The sequence below is a fragment of the Ovis aries genome, chromosome 1, assembly GCF_016772045.2.
Source record: "Ovis aries strain OAR_USU_Benz2616 breed Rambouillet chromosome 1, ARS-UI_Ramb_v3.0, whole genome shotgun sequence".
NCBI lineage: Eukaryota > Metazoa > Chordata > Mammalia > Artiodactyla > Bovidae > Ovis > Ovis aries.
This window is the reverse complement of record NC_056054.1, coordinates 161,347,479-161,365,577: the sequence shown is the minus strand read 5'-3', so window position 1 is coordinate 161,365,577 and position 18,099 is coordinate 161,347,479.

Sequence of the window (18,099 nt, the reverse complement as noted above, 5' to 3'; positions counted from 1 at the left end):
CCCAACAGAATAATAGTAGCCTTCTAAATGTACAAATAACTTTCCAAAGTAAGTCATGGAAAATAGGGATAAGGCATTTTTTAAGAAGGGTAACAATAACCAATTTTGGCTGTTAAGCATGTTGCTGATTTTTGCCTTTCTCTTTCTTTTTGTAAAAAAAAAAATCATATTTACTAAATTTACTATGATGGGTATAAGTGATTAATTTAGAAGAGTAAAAGCCAAAAATTGTGATTTTAAGCCAGTAATACCTAAAGAAAATTCTCTTTTTGAGAAGTGAGCAGAGGAAGAGGATAAGACTGAGTCTACAAAGTTAACAACTTCTCTGTAATTCCTGGGCTAATGAACTGACGTGATTCCCTCATCTTGAGATCCATGCCTCTTCCCATAGCTAATGGAGAGGAATAAAGACTATTCCTTCTTTTCTGGCTTCAGAAACACAGATGCAAGGTGAATACAGCTATAACTTCTAATGGGAAATAATTTGCACAATTCTATTTATACATTTATATTTAGAATGCAAGACAGATATTCTTCCTTAAAAAAGAAAAAAAAAGCAAAAGTTGAGACAATAAAATAAAAATTATCGTAAGTATATCAGAACCATGTACATGCTAAATTGCTTGTCATGTCTGAGTGCTAAATCGCTTGTCATGTCCGACTCTTTGCGACACTATGGACTGTAGGCCTCCCCCAGGCTCCTCTGGATTCTCCAGGCAAGAATAGTGGAGTGGGTTTGACCCAGGGATCAAACCAGCATCTCTTACATCTCCGGCCTTGACAAGTGGGTTCTTTACCACTAGAACCACTGTACTTTAATAAAAGCATAGTCCTCACAAATTAAATATTCCAATGGTGACTGCAGCCATGAAATTAATTACTCCTTGGAAGAAAAGTTATGACCAACCTAGATAGAATATTGAAAAGCAGAGACATTACTTTGCCAACAAAGATCCATTTAGTCAAGGCTATGGTTTTTCCAGTGGTCATGTATGGATGCGAGAGTTGGACTGTGAAGAAAGCTGAGCACCGAAGAATTGATGCTTTGGAACTGTGGTGTTGGAGAAGATTCTTGAGAGTCCCTTGGACTGCAAGGAGATCCAACCTGTCCATTCTAAAGGAGATCAGCCGTTGGAAGGAAGAATGCTAAAGCTGAAACTCCAGTACTTTGGCCACCTGATGTGAAGAGTTGACTCATTGGAAAAGACTCTGATGCTGGGAGGGATTGGGGGCAGGAGGAGAAGGGGTTGACAGTGGATGAGATGGCTGGATGGCATTACTGACTAGATGGACATGAGTTTGAGTGAACTCCAGGAGATGGTGATGGACCGGGAGGCCTGGCATGCTGCAATTCATGGGGTCGCAAAAAGTTGGACAAGACTGAGCGACTAACTGAACTGAACTAATCCTAAATATTAGAATTAGGTTATTTTAAGAACAAAGGAGCACTAATATATCATTTACAGTTTCCATGCTAAACAGAACCCAATTTTAATCTTGAACGCATGTTTGAAGGAATCCTTGCTGTTTCAGAAAATGATTCTTATTGCATAATACTCAGTGAGATAAAGCACATTTCATTTTCCAGTCAGGTATAGTCTTTTGCTTTAAAGTCGATATGGCATAAATGAATTTACACCTGAAAACGTGGCAAAAACAAATTTCATGATTAATTAGTTTCTTTTAGAAACTCAGGTAAATGCTGGATGCCACACATTAAAATGGAGATATGGAGACTGACAGAATAGAAAAACATGGGTGTGCATAAATTGTTTCTGACCTGATTTAAAGACTTAAACTGAAAATTTAACATCAAAATGAATATTATGATAATGTGTCACGTCCATCATTCTCTCAGCAAGTGGAACATCATCAGGTTTTATCACAGCACAAGTACTGACATTATTTCATTAGGTTGAACCTTTGTTTTAGTCAAAGTATACAGTTCCTACAGGCTGAAATATTGTAGTTGTCTCTAAAACCCATCAGTTTTCATAATACTGTCTGGATCTTTGTTACCTTTTTGAGGTATTTTCATGACCATATAAGGCTGCAACCACTAGACAAAAAGCAAAGAATATTGAGAATGACTGCTTATTGGGACTTCAGATGTTGATAAAATCCTGAGAGTCATCTGCTTCAATAACTTCATTTGTTAATTTAGAAAACTGAGGTTCAGAGGGGTTTATTTTATTGTCATGGTCACATAATGCTTAACAGATTGATTTCAACATCTGGATGTCCAGACCCCAGATTCATCCAATTTCTTAAAAAACAAACAAACAAACAAAAAACAACAACCTAAAAAGTCCTTTGGTTATTCTCTTTAAAGAAACAGAGCTTCATATGAACATAAGTTGTCATATGCCATCTAAGTTGATAATTAAATTTTATTCATGCCAACATAAAAGTGTTTCTAGTCCATTTGTAACCTTTCAATATAGAACATTAGTCATTTTTAAAAGTTATTTTAAATTAAATTTATCTGTAAGTCATACATATATGACCTGTTTTTGTAATTTTTGCACTAATATCTAAAAGTAGGATTTTTATTACATTCGTTTTGTTACAACATAAAAATGCTGATGGTATCTTACTTGGTAATGTAGTAAAGTAGAAACAGAAAAAAATCATTCCAATATTTCATTATCAATTACGTTAGTACATTAAATTTAATTTTGTTTGAATTTCATTTTCTTCCTTCCTTCCTTTCTCTCTCCCTCCCTCCCTTTTTTTTAAAAATCTACCGTTTATCTTCCACCAGGACTTCCCTGGTGGCTCAGAGGGTAAAGCGTCTGCATCCAATGTGGGAGACCAGGGTTTGATCCCCGGGTCGGGAATATCCCCTGTACCAGGAAATGGTAATCACTCCAGTACTCTTGCCATGGGTGGAGGAGTCTGGTAGGCTACAGTCCATGGGATTGCAAAGAATCACACATGACTTAGTAGCTTCACTTCTATCTACCTATTATCCATCTCATCCATCATTTATGTGTTTATCATCTAATTTTCTACCAATCATCTACCTATTTATTCATTCTTGCAGTTTTTGCCTTTTTTCTTCAAAGTTACTCTTCAAAAATATTATTTTCTAGCTCATTTTCTATTCAATCATGCTCATTCAAACATTGCTCACGTTCAATGTGCAGAGAAAATGCACATTGTGTTGGAATAAAACTACCAGGAAAAATAGCATGAAAGTCTTCAAAAAGAAACATCAATGCATAAGTACAAACTAAAGGAGTACATCAGGCTGTATATTGTCACCCTGCTTATTTAACTTATATGCAGAGTATATCATAAGAAATGCTGAGCTGGAAGAAGCACAAGCTGGAATCAAGATTGCTGGGGTAAATATCAATAACCTCAGATATGCAGATGACACCATCTTTATGGCAGAAAGTGAAGAGGAAATAAAAAACCTCTTGATGAAATGAAAGATGAGAGTGAAAAAGTTGGCTTAAAGCTCAACATTCAGAAAATTAAGATCATGGCATCTGGTCCCACCACTTCATGGCAAATAGATGGATAAACAGTGGAAACAGTGTCAGAATGCTTGGGCTCCAAAATCACTGCAGATGGTGATTGCAGCCACGAAATTAAAAGATGCTTTCTCCTTGAAAGGAAAGTTATGACCAACCTAGATATTCAAAAGCAGAGACATTACTTTGCCAACAAAGGTCCGTCTAGTCAAGGCTATGGTTGTTCCAGTAGTCATGTATGGATGTAAGAGCTGGACTGTGAAGAAAACTGAGCCCCAAAGAATTGATGCTTTTCAACTGTGATGTTGGAGAAGACTCTTAAGAGTCCCTTGGACTGCAAGGAGATCCAACCAGCAGCAGGTGAAGGGGACGACAGAGGATGAGATGGCTGGATGGCATCACAGAGCCGATGGACATGAGTTTGAGTGAACTCCGGGAGATGGTGATGGACAGGGAGGGCTGGCGTGCTGCAATTCATGGGGTTGCAAAGAATCAGACACGTCTGAGTGATTAAACTGAACTGAATATAATAGATTTTTAACAAATAAAATTATGGTAGTAAAATTCTACCAGTGAAACTTATTTAATAAATAGTGGTAATTTAGAAGAAGGATGTAAAGAAAAACACTTGAGCATAACATTACTGGCTAGAAATGTGTTCTTAACTATACCAGATATGGCTTTGCAGGTGGGGCTATTGGTAATATATATATATATATATATATATATATATATATATATATATATATATATATATGCCTGCTCATATAGCAGATAAAAGAGCTACAGATTTGATCCCTGGGTGGAGAAGATCCCCTGGAGTAGTGAATGGCAACTGACCCTAATATTCTTGCCTGGAAAAGTCCATGAGGCAGAGAAGTTTGATGGGCTACAGTCCATGTAGCTGCAAATAGTCGGACACAACTGAGCACACACATACAACATTGCTGGCTGGAAATGGGTTCTTATTGTACAAAATTAAATGTTATTAGGCAGAGAAATATTCTTAACCTGAAATTCCTTATTGAATAAATGCATTTGGCATCCATTCTGGACATATGAATGTCATTAATGCACATTAATTCTGCCTTGTGAGACAGAGAGATTACCACAGCAGATACACATGGAAGATCATTTAGCTTACAGCTCATAAAGCAGTTAAAATGTATTTAGTGACTATAAGACATAGAACACTAGCTTAGATGGATCATTAGTCTCATTTGATACATTAGTTTTACTTTTAGCATTCTTTTGAAAATGCCATTTTTACCTCTTATACAATTCCCTTGGGATCATTCAGTTCAGTTCAGTCACTCAGTCATGTCCAACACTTTGTGACCCCATGAACTGCAGCAGGGCCTGCAGCCAGGCCTCCCTGTCCATCACCATCACCCGGAGTTCACTCAAACTCACGTCCATCGAGTCAGTGATGCCATCCAGCCATCTCATACTCTGTCATCCCCTTCTCCTCCTGCCCCCAATCCCTCCCAGAATCAGAGTCTTTTCCAATGAGTCAACTCTTTGCATCAGATGGCCAAAGAACTGGAGTTTCAACATTAGCATCATTCCTTCCAAAGAACACCCAGGGCTGATCTCCTTTAGAATGAACTGGTTGGATCTCCTTGCAGTCCAAGGAACTTTCAAGAGTCTTCTCCAACACCACAGTTCAGAAGCATCAGTTCTTCGGTGCTCAGCTTTCTTCACAGTCCAACTTTCACATCCATACATGACTACTGGAAAAACCATAGCCTTGACTAGACGAACCTTTGTTGGCAAAGTAATGTCTCTGCTTTTGAATATGCTATCTAGATTGGTTATAAATTTCCTTCCAAGGAGCAAGCATCTTTTAATTTCATGGCTACAATCACCATCTGCAGTGATTTTGGAGCCCAAAAGAGTAAAGTTAGCCACTGTTTCCAATGTTTTCCCATCTATTTCCTATGAAGTGATGGGACCAGATGCCATCATCTCCGTTTTCTAAATGTTGAGCTTTAAGCCAACTTTTTCTCTCTCCTCTTTCACTTTCATCAAGAGGCTTTTAGTTATTCACTTTTGCCATAAGGGTGGTGTCTTCCGCATAAGTGAGGTTATTGATATTTCTCCTGGCAATCTTGATTCCGGCTTGTGCTTCCTCCAACCCAGCGTTTCTTATTATATACTCTGCATATAAGTTAAATAAGCAGGGAGACAATAGACAGCATTGATGTATGCGGGGTCCAGCCCCCGCAGGGTCCAGGGGAACCTGAAGGAAAAACGGCATTGGCGGATGATTTAGAGTGAGATAAGGAAAGAATATAGTAGATAAGAAAATAGAGGAGAGAAAGAAGCTGATAGAAAGCCAGTAAAACTTCAAGACAAGAAGTTTGCCCTGTTCACAGAGGCCACAGGTGCCTTCCTGGTCTCCCAAGGGAGTGAAGACACAGAACGTCTTCCCATTCAGGTCTTAGAAACCCGGGCAGATAAGTGAATACAGGGAGCCTCTATGCTCCAAGGGATCAGCCTGAAAAAGAAAGTAAGAGAGGAAAAAAAAATGAGAAAAAAAGAAAACACGGGTGACTAAGCTTCTTAAAGTGAGGCCCAATGTTTTTATTTTTAAAAGGGTCTTTTATACCTTTACTTGTACATAGAGGGAAATGAAAGATGCAAAGTCATACAGAGTCAGCCCAAACATTACATCTGTTTTGTCTTTATAGGAAACCAGGATTTTTTTCTGCAAACTTTTCCCATAAACAATATTGTGTACATTATCTTCTGTCCTTGGAGGCCTGTGAACATTTTATGACCCTCTTTTGATAAAGGCTTCTCAACCAGAAAACTTAATTTCCCTTGAAATGTTTTTCCTTATATTTCTAATCTATGTCAGCCTCAAAAAGTATTAAACAGAGTTACATTCTCATGAAGCAAAGGTGCAGTGAGTTACAAGAAGAACCAATTAGCTCAAAAGTCTGATGTGGTTAATTTCAAGGCTACAATTGTTTTTCTTACTTTCTAACTATGTTAACTAATGCACTCCCAGGTGCACAGTGGATAAGAGATAAGGGAACTTAGGAACAAGCTTTGGCCCAGTAATGAAATCCTACATTAGCCCTACTCTAATAACTTTTAACTCTTTGAAAGGCTCTATGTTTTAGGCTTTCTGTGCCTCTCACAGTTGGGAGGATCTAAATAATCATATGCGTAGCTGCAAGGGTCTGAATATACCTGCCAAGCAAGCTATAATGCTGACAGAGGGGGTTTGATTTGAAATATTTCTCTCATGTCTAGGAGACTTATTAGCTATAACCCTAAGTTGATTTTCTCCAGAGAAAGGTGGTCAGGAATAGACCCCTGTTAATGTCAGAGGAATTGGTGAAAGTCATGAAATAGTAAAACAGACAGATTCTGGTTTTGGGGTAGATGTTCGAGAAAGCCTAGGGAGTCCGTTGAGTTCTGAAGCCTTGCTTAACATTTCTCTTCCACGTTTCTTTTGTCATGGGTGGGATCTCCCATTGTGGCTCCCGGCAGATGTACTCTTTTTCCTATTTGGAACCAGCCTGTTGTTCCATGTCCAGTTCTAACTGTTGCTTCCTGACCTACATACAGGTTTCTCAAGAGGCAGGTCAGGTGGTCTCCTATTCCCATCACTATCAGAATTTTCCACAGTTTCTTGTGATCCACACAGTCTAAGGCTTTGTCATAGTCAATAAAGCAGAGATAGATGTTTTTCTGGAACTCTCTTGCTTTTTCAATGATCCAGCAAATGTTGGCAATTTGATCTCTGGTTCCTCTGCTTTTTCTAAAACCAGCTTGGACATCTGGAAGTTCATAGTTCACGTATTGCTGAAGCCTGGCTTGGAGAATTTTGAGCATTTCTTTACCAGTGTGTGAGATGAGTGCAATTGTGTGGTAGTTTGAGCATTCTTTGGCATTGCCTTTCTTTGGGATTGGAATGAAAACTGACATTTTCCAGTCCTGTGACCAAAACTGAGGTTGTCAAAATGGCTGACATATTGAGTGTAGCACTTTCATAGCATCATCTTTCAGGATTTGAAAGAGCTCAACTAGAATTCCATCATCTCCACCAATTTTCTTCATAGTTATACTTCCTGATACCCAAATGACCACATTTCAGGATGTCTGGCTCTAGGTGAGTGATCTCACCATTGTAATTATCAGGGTTGTGAAGATATTTTTTGTACAGTTCTTCTGTGTATTCTTACCACCTCTTCTTAATATCTTCTGCTTCTGTTAGGTCCATGCCATTTCTGTGCTTTATTGAGCCCATCTTTGCATGAAATGTTCCCTTGGCAGCTCTAATTATTTTGAAGACCTCTAGTCTCTCCCATTCTATTGTTTTCCTCTATTTCTTTGCATTGATCACTGAGGAAGGCTTTCTTATCTCTCCTTGCTATTCGTTGGAACTCTGCGTTCAAAATAGCATATCTTTCCTTTTCTGCTTTGCTTTTCGCTTCTCTTCTTTTCACAACTATTCGTAAAGCCTCCTCAGAAAACCATTTTATTTTTTGCATTTCTTTTTCTTGGGGATGGTCTTGATTCCTGTCTCCTGTACAGTGTCAAGAACCTCCGTCCATAGTTCATCAGGCACTCTGTCTATCAGATCTAGTCCCTTATGTCTATTTCTCACTTCCACTGTATAATCATAAGGGATTTGATTTAGGTTATACCTGAATGGTCTAGTGGATTTTTTCACTACCTTCAATTTAAGTCTGAACTTGGCAATGCAGAGTTCATGATCTGAGCTACAGTCAGCACCCGGTCTTTTTTTTTTTTTTTGCTGAGTGTGTAGAACTTCTCCATCTTTGGCTGCAAAGAATATAGTCAATCTGATTTTTTGTTGGCCATCTGGTGATGCCCATGTGTAGAGTCGTCTTGTTTTGTTGGAAGAGCGTTTTTGCTATGGCCAGGGCAAACTCTGGCAAAACTCTATTAGCCTATGCCCTGCTTCATTCTGTACTCCAAGGCCAAATTTGCCTGTTACTCCAGGTGTTTCTTGACTTCTTAATCTTACATTTCAGTCACCTATTTTAAAAAAAAAAATCTGTTTTGGGTGTTAATTCTAGAAGATTTTGTAGGTCTTCATAAAACCATTCAGCTTCAGCTTCTTCAGTGTTACTAGTCGGGGCATAGACTTGGATTACCATGATATGGATGGGTTGCTTTGGAAACTAACAGAGATAATTCTGTCGTTTTTGAGATTGCATCCAAGTACTGTATTTCAAACTCTTTTGTAAACTGTGATGAATAGTCCATTTCTTCTAAGGAATCCCTTATTGCAAAATTCAGACTTAAAATGAAGAAAGTGGGGGAAAATTATAGACCATTCAGGTATAACCTAAATCAAATCCCATATGATTATACCATGGAAGTGAGAAATAGATATAAGGGACTAGATCTGATAGACAGAGTGCCTGATGAACTATGGATGGAGGTTCATGATATTGTACAGGAGACAGGGATCAAGACCATCCCCAAGATAAAGAAATGAAAAAAGGCAAAATGGATGTCTGAGGTGTCCTTACAAATAGCTGTGAAAAGAAGAGAAGCAAAAATCAAAGCAGAAAAGGAAATACATAAGCATCTGAATACTGAGTTCCAAAGAATAGCTAGGAGAAATAAGAAAGCTTCCTCAGTGATCAATGCAAAGAAATAGAGGAAAACAATAGAATGGGAGAGACTAGAGGTCTTCAAAATAATTAGAGCTGCCAAGGGAAAATTTCATGCAAAGATGGTCTCGATAAAGGACAGAAATGGTACGGACCTAACAGAAGCAGAAGATATTAAGAAAAGGTGGCAAGAATACACAGAAAAACTGTACAGAAAAGATCTTCACGACCCAGATAATCACGATGGTGTGATCACTCATCTAGAGACTGGCATCCTGGAATGTAAAGTCAACTGGGTATCAGGAAGTAGAACTACAAAGAAAACTAATGGAGGTGATGGAATTCTAGTTGAACTCTTTCAAATCCTAAAAGATGATGCTGTGAAAGTGCTATGCTCAATATGTCAGCAAGTTTGACAACCTCAGTAGTGGTCACAGGACTGGAAAATGTCAGTTTTCATTCCAATCCCAAAGAAAGGCAATGCCAAAGAATGCTCAAACTACCACACAGTTGCACTCATCTCACACACTGGTAAAGAAATGCTCAAAATTCTCCAAGCCAGGCTTCAGCAATACGTGAACTATGAACTTCCAGATGTCCAAGCTGGTTTTAGAAAAGGCAGAGGAACCAGAGATCAAATTGCCAACATTTGCTGGATCATTGAAAAAGCAAGGGAGTTCCAGGAAAACATCTATCTCTGCTTTATTGACTATGCCAAAGCCTTAGACTGTGTGGATCACAAGAAACTGTGGAAAATTCTGATAGTGATGGGAATAGGAGACCACCTGACCTGTCTCTTGAGAAACCTGTATGTAGGTCAGGAAGCAACAGTTAGAACTGGACATGGAACAACAGGCTGGTTCCAAATAGGAAAAGGAGTACATCAAGGCTGTCTATTGTCCTCCTGCTTATTTAACTTATATGCAGAGTGAAAGTGAAAGTGAAGTTGCTCAGTCGTGTCTGACTCTTTGTGACTCCATGGACTGTGGCCCACCAAGCTCCTCCGTCCATGGTATTCTCCAGCCAAGAATACTGGAGCGGGTTGCCATTTCCTTCTCCAGGGAATCTTCAAGAAAAGCTGGGCTGAAGGAAGCACGAGCTGGAATCAAGATTGGCGGGAAAAAATATCAATAACCTAAGATAAGAACACCACCCTTATGGCAGAAAGTGAAGAAGAACTAAACAGCCTCTTGATGAAAGTGAAAGAGGAGAGCGAAAAAGTTGGCTTAAAGCTCAACATTTAGAAAATGAAGATCATGGCATCTTGTCCCATCGTTTCGTGATATTTAAATGGAGAAACAGTGCAAACAGTGGCTTTTATTTTTTTGGGCTCCAAAATCACTGGAGGTGGTGATTGTAGCCATGAAATTAAAAGGCACTTTCTTCTTGGAAGGAAAATTATGACCGACCTAGACAGCATATTAAAAAGCAAAGATGTTACTTTCTCAACGAAGGTCTGTCTAGTCAAGGCTATGGTTTTTCCAGTAGTCATGTATGGATATGAGAGTTGGACTATAAAGAAAGCTGAACACTGAAGTATTGATGCTTTTGAATTATGGTGTTGGAAAAGATTCTTCAGAGTCCCTTGGACTGATTGGATATCCAACAGGTCCATCCTAAAGGATATTAGTCCTGGGTGTTCATTGGAAGGACTGATGTTGAAGCTGAAGTTCCAATTCTTTGGCCACCTGATGCGGAGAGCTGACTCATTTGAAAAGACCCTGATGCTGGAAACAATAGCGGTCAGGAGGCGAAGGGGACGACAAAGGATGAGATGATTGGATGGCATCACTGAATCAATGTATATTGGTTTTGGTGAACCCCGGGAGTTGTTGATGAACAGAGAGGCCCGGTGTTCTGCAGTTCACGGGATCTCAAAGAGTTGGACACAGCTGAGTGATGAACTGAACTGAACTGTCTGATGAAGCCTCACCACATTGCAATTTAGCAGGAATATTTGGCAGTTATTACATACAGGTATTCCCTAGAATATAGAGGACAGTGTATTTCACTTGCCAGTGTTTATGTCAACAAGTATGAAAACAAATACTTTTGACATTTTGTAAGAATTGTATTCCAAATTGTTATATTGTTCAAAATAAGTCTTTAAAATACATATGTGTATGTTGGTAGTTTAAAAAATGACCAACAGTCCACAAAGTGCAACTTGAGGTTTATTTAAGTTAACAAGTTTTTAAAAATACTGTTGTATTTCTTAAATGCGTAGAAAAGTATGTATTCATAAACTATAGTATTCTAGTAGAGTCATAATATGTTAATTTACAGAGTATAGAGGTTCTCATAAATAATATATAGAAACTTTAAATTATTTAGCAATGTGAAATGTTAATTTGCTTTTTTAAAAAGTAAGTAAATTAATAAATATTTTCTGTTTAGAAAGCTAAAAAAGTGTAGAAAATTTAATCACTGAAATTAAATGTCTGCTAATAATTAATTTGAATTCATTTAAAATTATATATATATTGGCTAAAATTATTAATTATTATAATCAATTTGTTTTTCCAATTAGGTTAGATATTTCTATTTTTAAACCTTTTATATTCCAAATGGTTTCAAAAATATGTTATTGAAATTCTTTTAATATTTAGAATAGTACAAGAAATATGTTGCATTATTTTAATATATCATACAATTATAAATGCATATTTAACAATTTCAGGTACAGCTTCATTTTTATTCTTAATAGTTTGTTCTTTTATAACTTAACTTTTATTTATGAAGTCTGTATTTTCAGAAAAATTTACGAATTTTCCCAAGATCACATATTCTAAAGAGTTAAAAAAGGCAATTAAGTATATTTTTTTCTATCTAATTTTGAAATTCTTATTCTACTATACCCTCTGTGGCTCTCATAGAAGTTACCTGTAGAAAAATATACATCTGCTTCAGTTTAGTTCAGTTCAGTCACTCAGTCGTGTCCAACTCTTTGCAACCCCATGAAGCTTATTCCTTAATAGATCAAATATTGCATAGAAGATCAACACCATCATATTTTAAATGAGAATTAAAATCTTGAATATGTATACATGAAGGCATCATCAGATAATACTGGTGTAGAATTTATTCCAGAGTGAAAATCTTGGGAAAATGCATGAATATAGGTATAGAATATAAAAAATAATTCAGTGAGATTGGACTAAAACTATCACATATGTTTAGGCCATAGAATGGCCATGTGTGTCTGGGTGTTAGGGTCAAGGGTGGATAAGAGATGGCATTTATATCATATTAAAGCCCATAGTAACTACCATTTCATTTAAAAATCACAGTCAAACACTCGGTGATGACACAAAGTCAAATTTCAGAGTTTGAAAAATACCAATTTAAAATGTTCTAAGCAAATTCTATTTCAATATGTCAATAACAATTCTGATAAAGAGTATTAATAAAACAACTTATTTACTGAATGTTGTCTTCATCCTTAATTCTCTGGGCTACTAGTTACAGTTATAAAAATATTTAATACTGTAATTTTTATGTCAATATGGTTTTGAAATAGTGGAAATATTTAAATCAAAGGAAAATAAATAACTGCTATGTAGTGGGAAATTATTTTATATTGTTATAAACACTGGGAGTTTAATTTCATAAGCTGCAGCATATTTATTAAATATAAAAGAAAAATAGAACAGTGTGATATAATGCTTTCAGGAAATCATCATAAAAACTGTGGGATGATTGTTTTAAGAACCTTGTATGGAGTTATCAATGTATTATTTCTATTTGTCATTGTTTTGTATCTTACTTTTGCTTGATAGAGTAAAATACATTTGACTCTATAGAACAGCAAAATATATTTTAGCCATCAAAAGTGATGAACACTCAGACATAAGCAATGATCATGGAATATAAGAATAAATTGAGATGAAATGACTGTGATTCATGCTAAAAGCAACATTCAAAATAATTTATATAATGGTCTGCATTTTGGAATTTTGCAACTGTGGATGAGAATATGACATTTAATATATTAATGTAAATGCTTTTAATTCTTATTGATATGTAATTAATGTATGTGGCTATTTAAAGTAAATTATTAATAATACCTGTAATTAGCAATCACCAATCACTATGTATCATTACCCTTGTAAATATTTTACACATGCTTACACACACATAATTTAATTCACTCAACATGGGAAGCAATTATTTTTACATAGAACTATTATTTATCTTCATTTTATAATGATACACAAGGCATAGAGAAAGTAATTGCCTAACTTTACTAGGGAAATATGTACCTAGGCTGCATTGATCCATATTTCATGCTCCATATAACACTGCATTGTGCCATTTATTCTAGTTTCTATGTTTGGATTCCTCTTTCAGTATCCTGTCATTTTGCCTTTTCATACTGTTCATGGGGTTCTCAAGGGAAGAATACTGAAGTGGTTTGCCATTCCCTTCTCTAGTGGACCACATTCCATCAGACTTCTCCACCATGACTTGTCCGTCTTGGGTGGCCCCACACAGCATGGCTTAATTTCATTGAGTTAGACAAGGCTGTGGTCCGTGTGATCAGATTGCCTAGTTTTCTGTGATCATGGTTTCAGTGTGTCTGCCTTCTGATGCCCTCTTGCAACACCTACCATCTTACTTGGGTTTCTCTTACCTTGGACATGGGGTATCTCCTCACTGCTGCTCCAGCAAAGCACACCTGCTGCTCCTTACCTTGGATGAGGAGTATCTCTTCACGGCCACCCCTCCTGACTTTGATTGTGGAGTGGCTCCTCTCAGCCCTCCTGCGCCCACGCAGCCACCACTCCTTGGACGTGGGGTTGCTCCTCTTGGCCACAGTCCTCACCTAAAGTGTGGGGTAGCTCCTCTCGGCCGCTGCCCCTGAACTTTGGTGAGGGGTAGCTCCTCTTGGCCACACTTCTGTGCAGTCTGTCCACAAATTTGGAAAACTCAGCAGTGGCCACAGGACTGAAAAAGGTCAGTTTTCATTCCAATCCCAAAGAAAAGCAATGCTAAAGAATGCTCAAACTACTGCACAACTGCAGTCATCACACATTCTAGTAAAGTAATGCTCAAAATTCTCCAAGCCAGACTTCAGCAGTACGTGAACCGTGAACTTCCAGATGTTCAATCTGGATTTAGAAAAGGCAAAGGAACCAGAGATCAAATTGCCAACATCTGCTGGATCATGGAAAAAGCAAGAGAGTTCCAGAAAAACATCTATTTCTGCTTTATTGACTATGCCAAAGCCTTTGACTATGGATCACAATAAACTGTGGAAAATTCTGAGAGAGATGGGAATACCAAACCACCTGACCTGCCTCTTGAGAAATCTGTACGCAGGTCAGGAACTAACAGAACTGGACATGGAACAACAGACTGGTTCCAAATGGGAAAAGGAATACATCAAGGCTGTATATTGTCACCCTGCTTATTTAACTTATATGCAGTGTACATCATGAGAAACACTGGACTGAAAGAAGCACTAGCTGGAATCAAGATTGCTGGGAGAAATATCAATACCCTCAGATATGCAGATGACACCACCCTTATGGCAAAAAGTGAAGTGGAGCCAAAAAGCCTCTTGATGAAAGTGAAAGAGGAGAGTGAAAAAGTTGGCTTAAAGCTCAACATTCAGAAAACTAAGGTCATGGCGTCTGGTCCCATCACTTCATGGGAAATAGATGGGGAAACAGTGGAAACGTTGTCAGACTTTATTTGTTTGGGTTCCAAAATCACTGCAGATGGAGATTGCAGCCATGAAATTAAAAGATGCTTACTCCTTGGAAGGAAAGTTGTGACCAACATAGATGGCATATTAAAAAGCAGAGGCATTACTTTGCCAACAAAGGCCATCTAGTCAAGGCTATGGTTTTTCCACTGGTCATGTATGAATGTGAGAGTTGGACTGTGAAAAAAGCTGAGCGCCAAATAATTAATGCTTTTGAACTGTGGTTCTGGGGAAGACCTTTGAGAGTCCCTTGGACTCCAAGGAGATCCAACTAGTCCATTCTAAAGGAGATCAGTCCTGGGTGTTCAAATGGAAGGACTGATGCTACAGCTGAAACTCCAATACTTTGGCCACCTGATGTGAAGAGTTGACTCATTGGAAAAGATTCTGATGCTGGGAGGGATTGGGGGCAGGAGGAGAAGGGGAAAACAGAGGATGAGATGGCTAGATGGCATCACCAACTCGACGGGCATGAGTTTTGGTAAGCTCCGGGAGTTGGTGATGGACAGGGAGGCCTGGTATGCTACTATTCATTGAGTCACAAAGAGTCAGACTCGTCTGAATGACTGGACTGAACTGAACTGATGTTTGGATTGCTTTTATGTATCCTACCTGTTTTTTTTTTTTTTTCTGCAAAGATACTTAATCATTTGACTGACATTTGAAGTATATATTTAATTTATATTGAATTCATGTTTACAATATATACACTTATATGTAAAGTTTTAAGATATTTATATCATCAAATTTAATGCAATTTTAACCACCTCCTATCAAGATGATAGCTGCCAACATGCTATGGCAGTGTTCATGTCAGATTCAGGTCTTCTACCAAAGGCAACAGGCACACAATTAAAAGCTTTTGCATGGGGTAGTCCCAAGATGGTGGAGGAATAGAACAAGGAGACCACTTTTCTCCCACAAATTCATCAAAAAATCATTGGTATGCCAAGCAACTTCCACCAAACAACTTCTGAATGCTGGCGGAGGACACCAGGCACCCAGAAAGGCAGCCCAGTCTCTTTGCAAGGAGGTAGGACAAAATATAAAAGACAAAATGAGAGAAAAAAGTGTTAGGGAAAGAGACCCATCCCAGGAAGGCAGTTGTGAAGGACGAGAAGTTTCTAAACACCAGGAAATCCTCTCACCGGTGAGTCTGTGGAGAGTTTTGGAATCTCAGAGGGCAACGTAACTGGGAGAAAAACAAAAACAAAAACACAGAATACGCTTCTAACTGAAACTGCAAGAGAAGTAGCCCAGACAGATGCTTACGTCCACCTCCAGTGAGAGGGGTCTGGACAGGAAGGTGCAGGTCGCATGCCTAAAGTAAGGACCAGACCTGAATCCTCTGAGGCCAATCTGAGGGGGCTGAAATGAGATAGCAACCCAAACTGTGGGATAGCCAGAGAGAGGGGGGGGGGGGAAAGAGAGAGAGAGAGGGAGAACTTTTCTGCGAAAGGCTCTAACCTAATGCACAGCCTGGCCTGTTCACAGAACAAAGAATTCAGCAAACCAAAGGAAAGCTAGTCGGTTGCATACAGGCCCCTCTCTCACCACTGGAGGCAGTGAGGCAGGCTTGTGACATCCAGAGCCAGAAGGTGAGAGGCAATCTTTGTCCCAGAGACCAGCATCTTCTAGCAAACCATGAGCAGGCTCTCAGTTGCTAACGAAGTCTTCCCAGGATCCTGAACAGTTGACATCTGCCAGGAGGGTCACAGCCTGAGCTCAGCTCCCCATAGGAGACACATGGAACACCTGATTCAGTGCTCTCACAGCGCACCTGGGAATCCAAGCAGCCAGGATCAGGGAGGTGGTTAAGATGCATGGCCCACCTGGGACAGTGTGCTCACAAAGCACCTGGTCGCCTGAGTTGCTCAGACATGGGAAGGGCACAAAACACATGTCCAACCAAGTCTGTGCCCTTGCAGAGTACCCAAGAATCTGAACCTAAGCAATTCAGAACTGGGAAATACACGAAATGCAGGGCCCAATTTGGACAGCACCCCTGCAGAGCAACCTGGAGCCTGAGCAGTGTAGACCCAAAAAGCACACACTGCAGTGAGTTGGGGCAAACCCAATGTGGTCCATACACTGCAAGCACAGCCACACACACCAGTGACATTTGCTTGCAGGATTCCTTACTCCCCACAGCACAACTGAACAAGTGAGCCTAAATAAATGACCACCTTCAACCCCTTGTGTCAGGGCAGAAATTAGATTCTGAAGAGACTTGCAAACAGAGGAAGCCAAAATAAACAAAGAGGGAACCACTCTGGAAGTGACAGGTACAGCAGATTAAAACCCTGTAGTTAATGTTGACTAAGCATTGGAAGGGGCCTATAGAACTTGAGAAGAAGTACAAGCTGAAACAAGGAACTATCTGAAACTGAACTGACCCCACACTGCCCACAACAGCTCCAGAGAAATTCCTAGATATATTTTTACTATTATCATTTTTAATTTTTAGTTCTTTATTACTACCTTAATTTTGATTTTATAACCTACTATTACCTTGCCAAAAAGACCTTACTTTTAAAGCAAATTTCATATATATATATATATATATATATATAATAAATTTTGTGATTGATTTTGCTTTGTATTTTTAATATTGTATTTCTGAGAGTCTCATCTCTACTCCAGATTTTTAATCTTTGCTTTCTGTTATTTGTTATCAATTTTTTACCTTTAAGAATCTAATTTTAAGTATCCATTTTCACTTAGGGGTGTGTTACTGACTTGGTTGCCCTCTCCCCTTTTGATGCTGCATTTTCTTCCCAGGTGACCTCTGTCTCCCTCCTCCCTCTTCTCTTCTCTGTGTAACTCTGTGAACCTCTCTGGGTGTTCCTGACTGTGGAGAGCACATAGGGAATTGATTACTGGCTTCATTGCTCTCTCTCCCCTTTTGAGCCCCCTACCCTTTCTCCTCCTGGTCACCTCTATCTCCCTCCTCCCTCTTCTCTTCTCCATGTAACTCTGTGAACCTCTCTGGGTGTCCCTCACTGTGGAGAACCTTTTTACCATTAACCTAGATGTTTTATCATCTGTACTTTATGGATGGAGAAGTCTTGAGGCTACTGTAAGAATAAGACTGAAACCAGAGGCAGAAGGCTTAAATCCAAAACTTGAAAACAGAAAAACTCCTGATTCCAGGGAACAGAAAACTCCTGATTCCAGGGAACACTAATTGACAAGAGCTCATCCAAAAGCCTCCATACTTACCCTGAAACCAAGCTCCATCCAAGAGCCAACAATTTTCAGAACAAGACATACCATGCTAATTCTCCAGCAACGCAGGAACAAA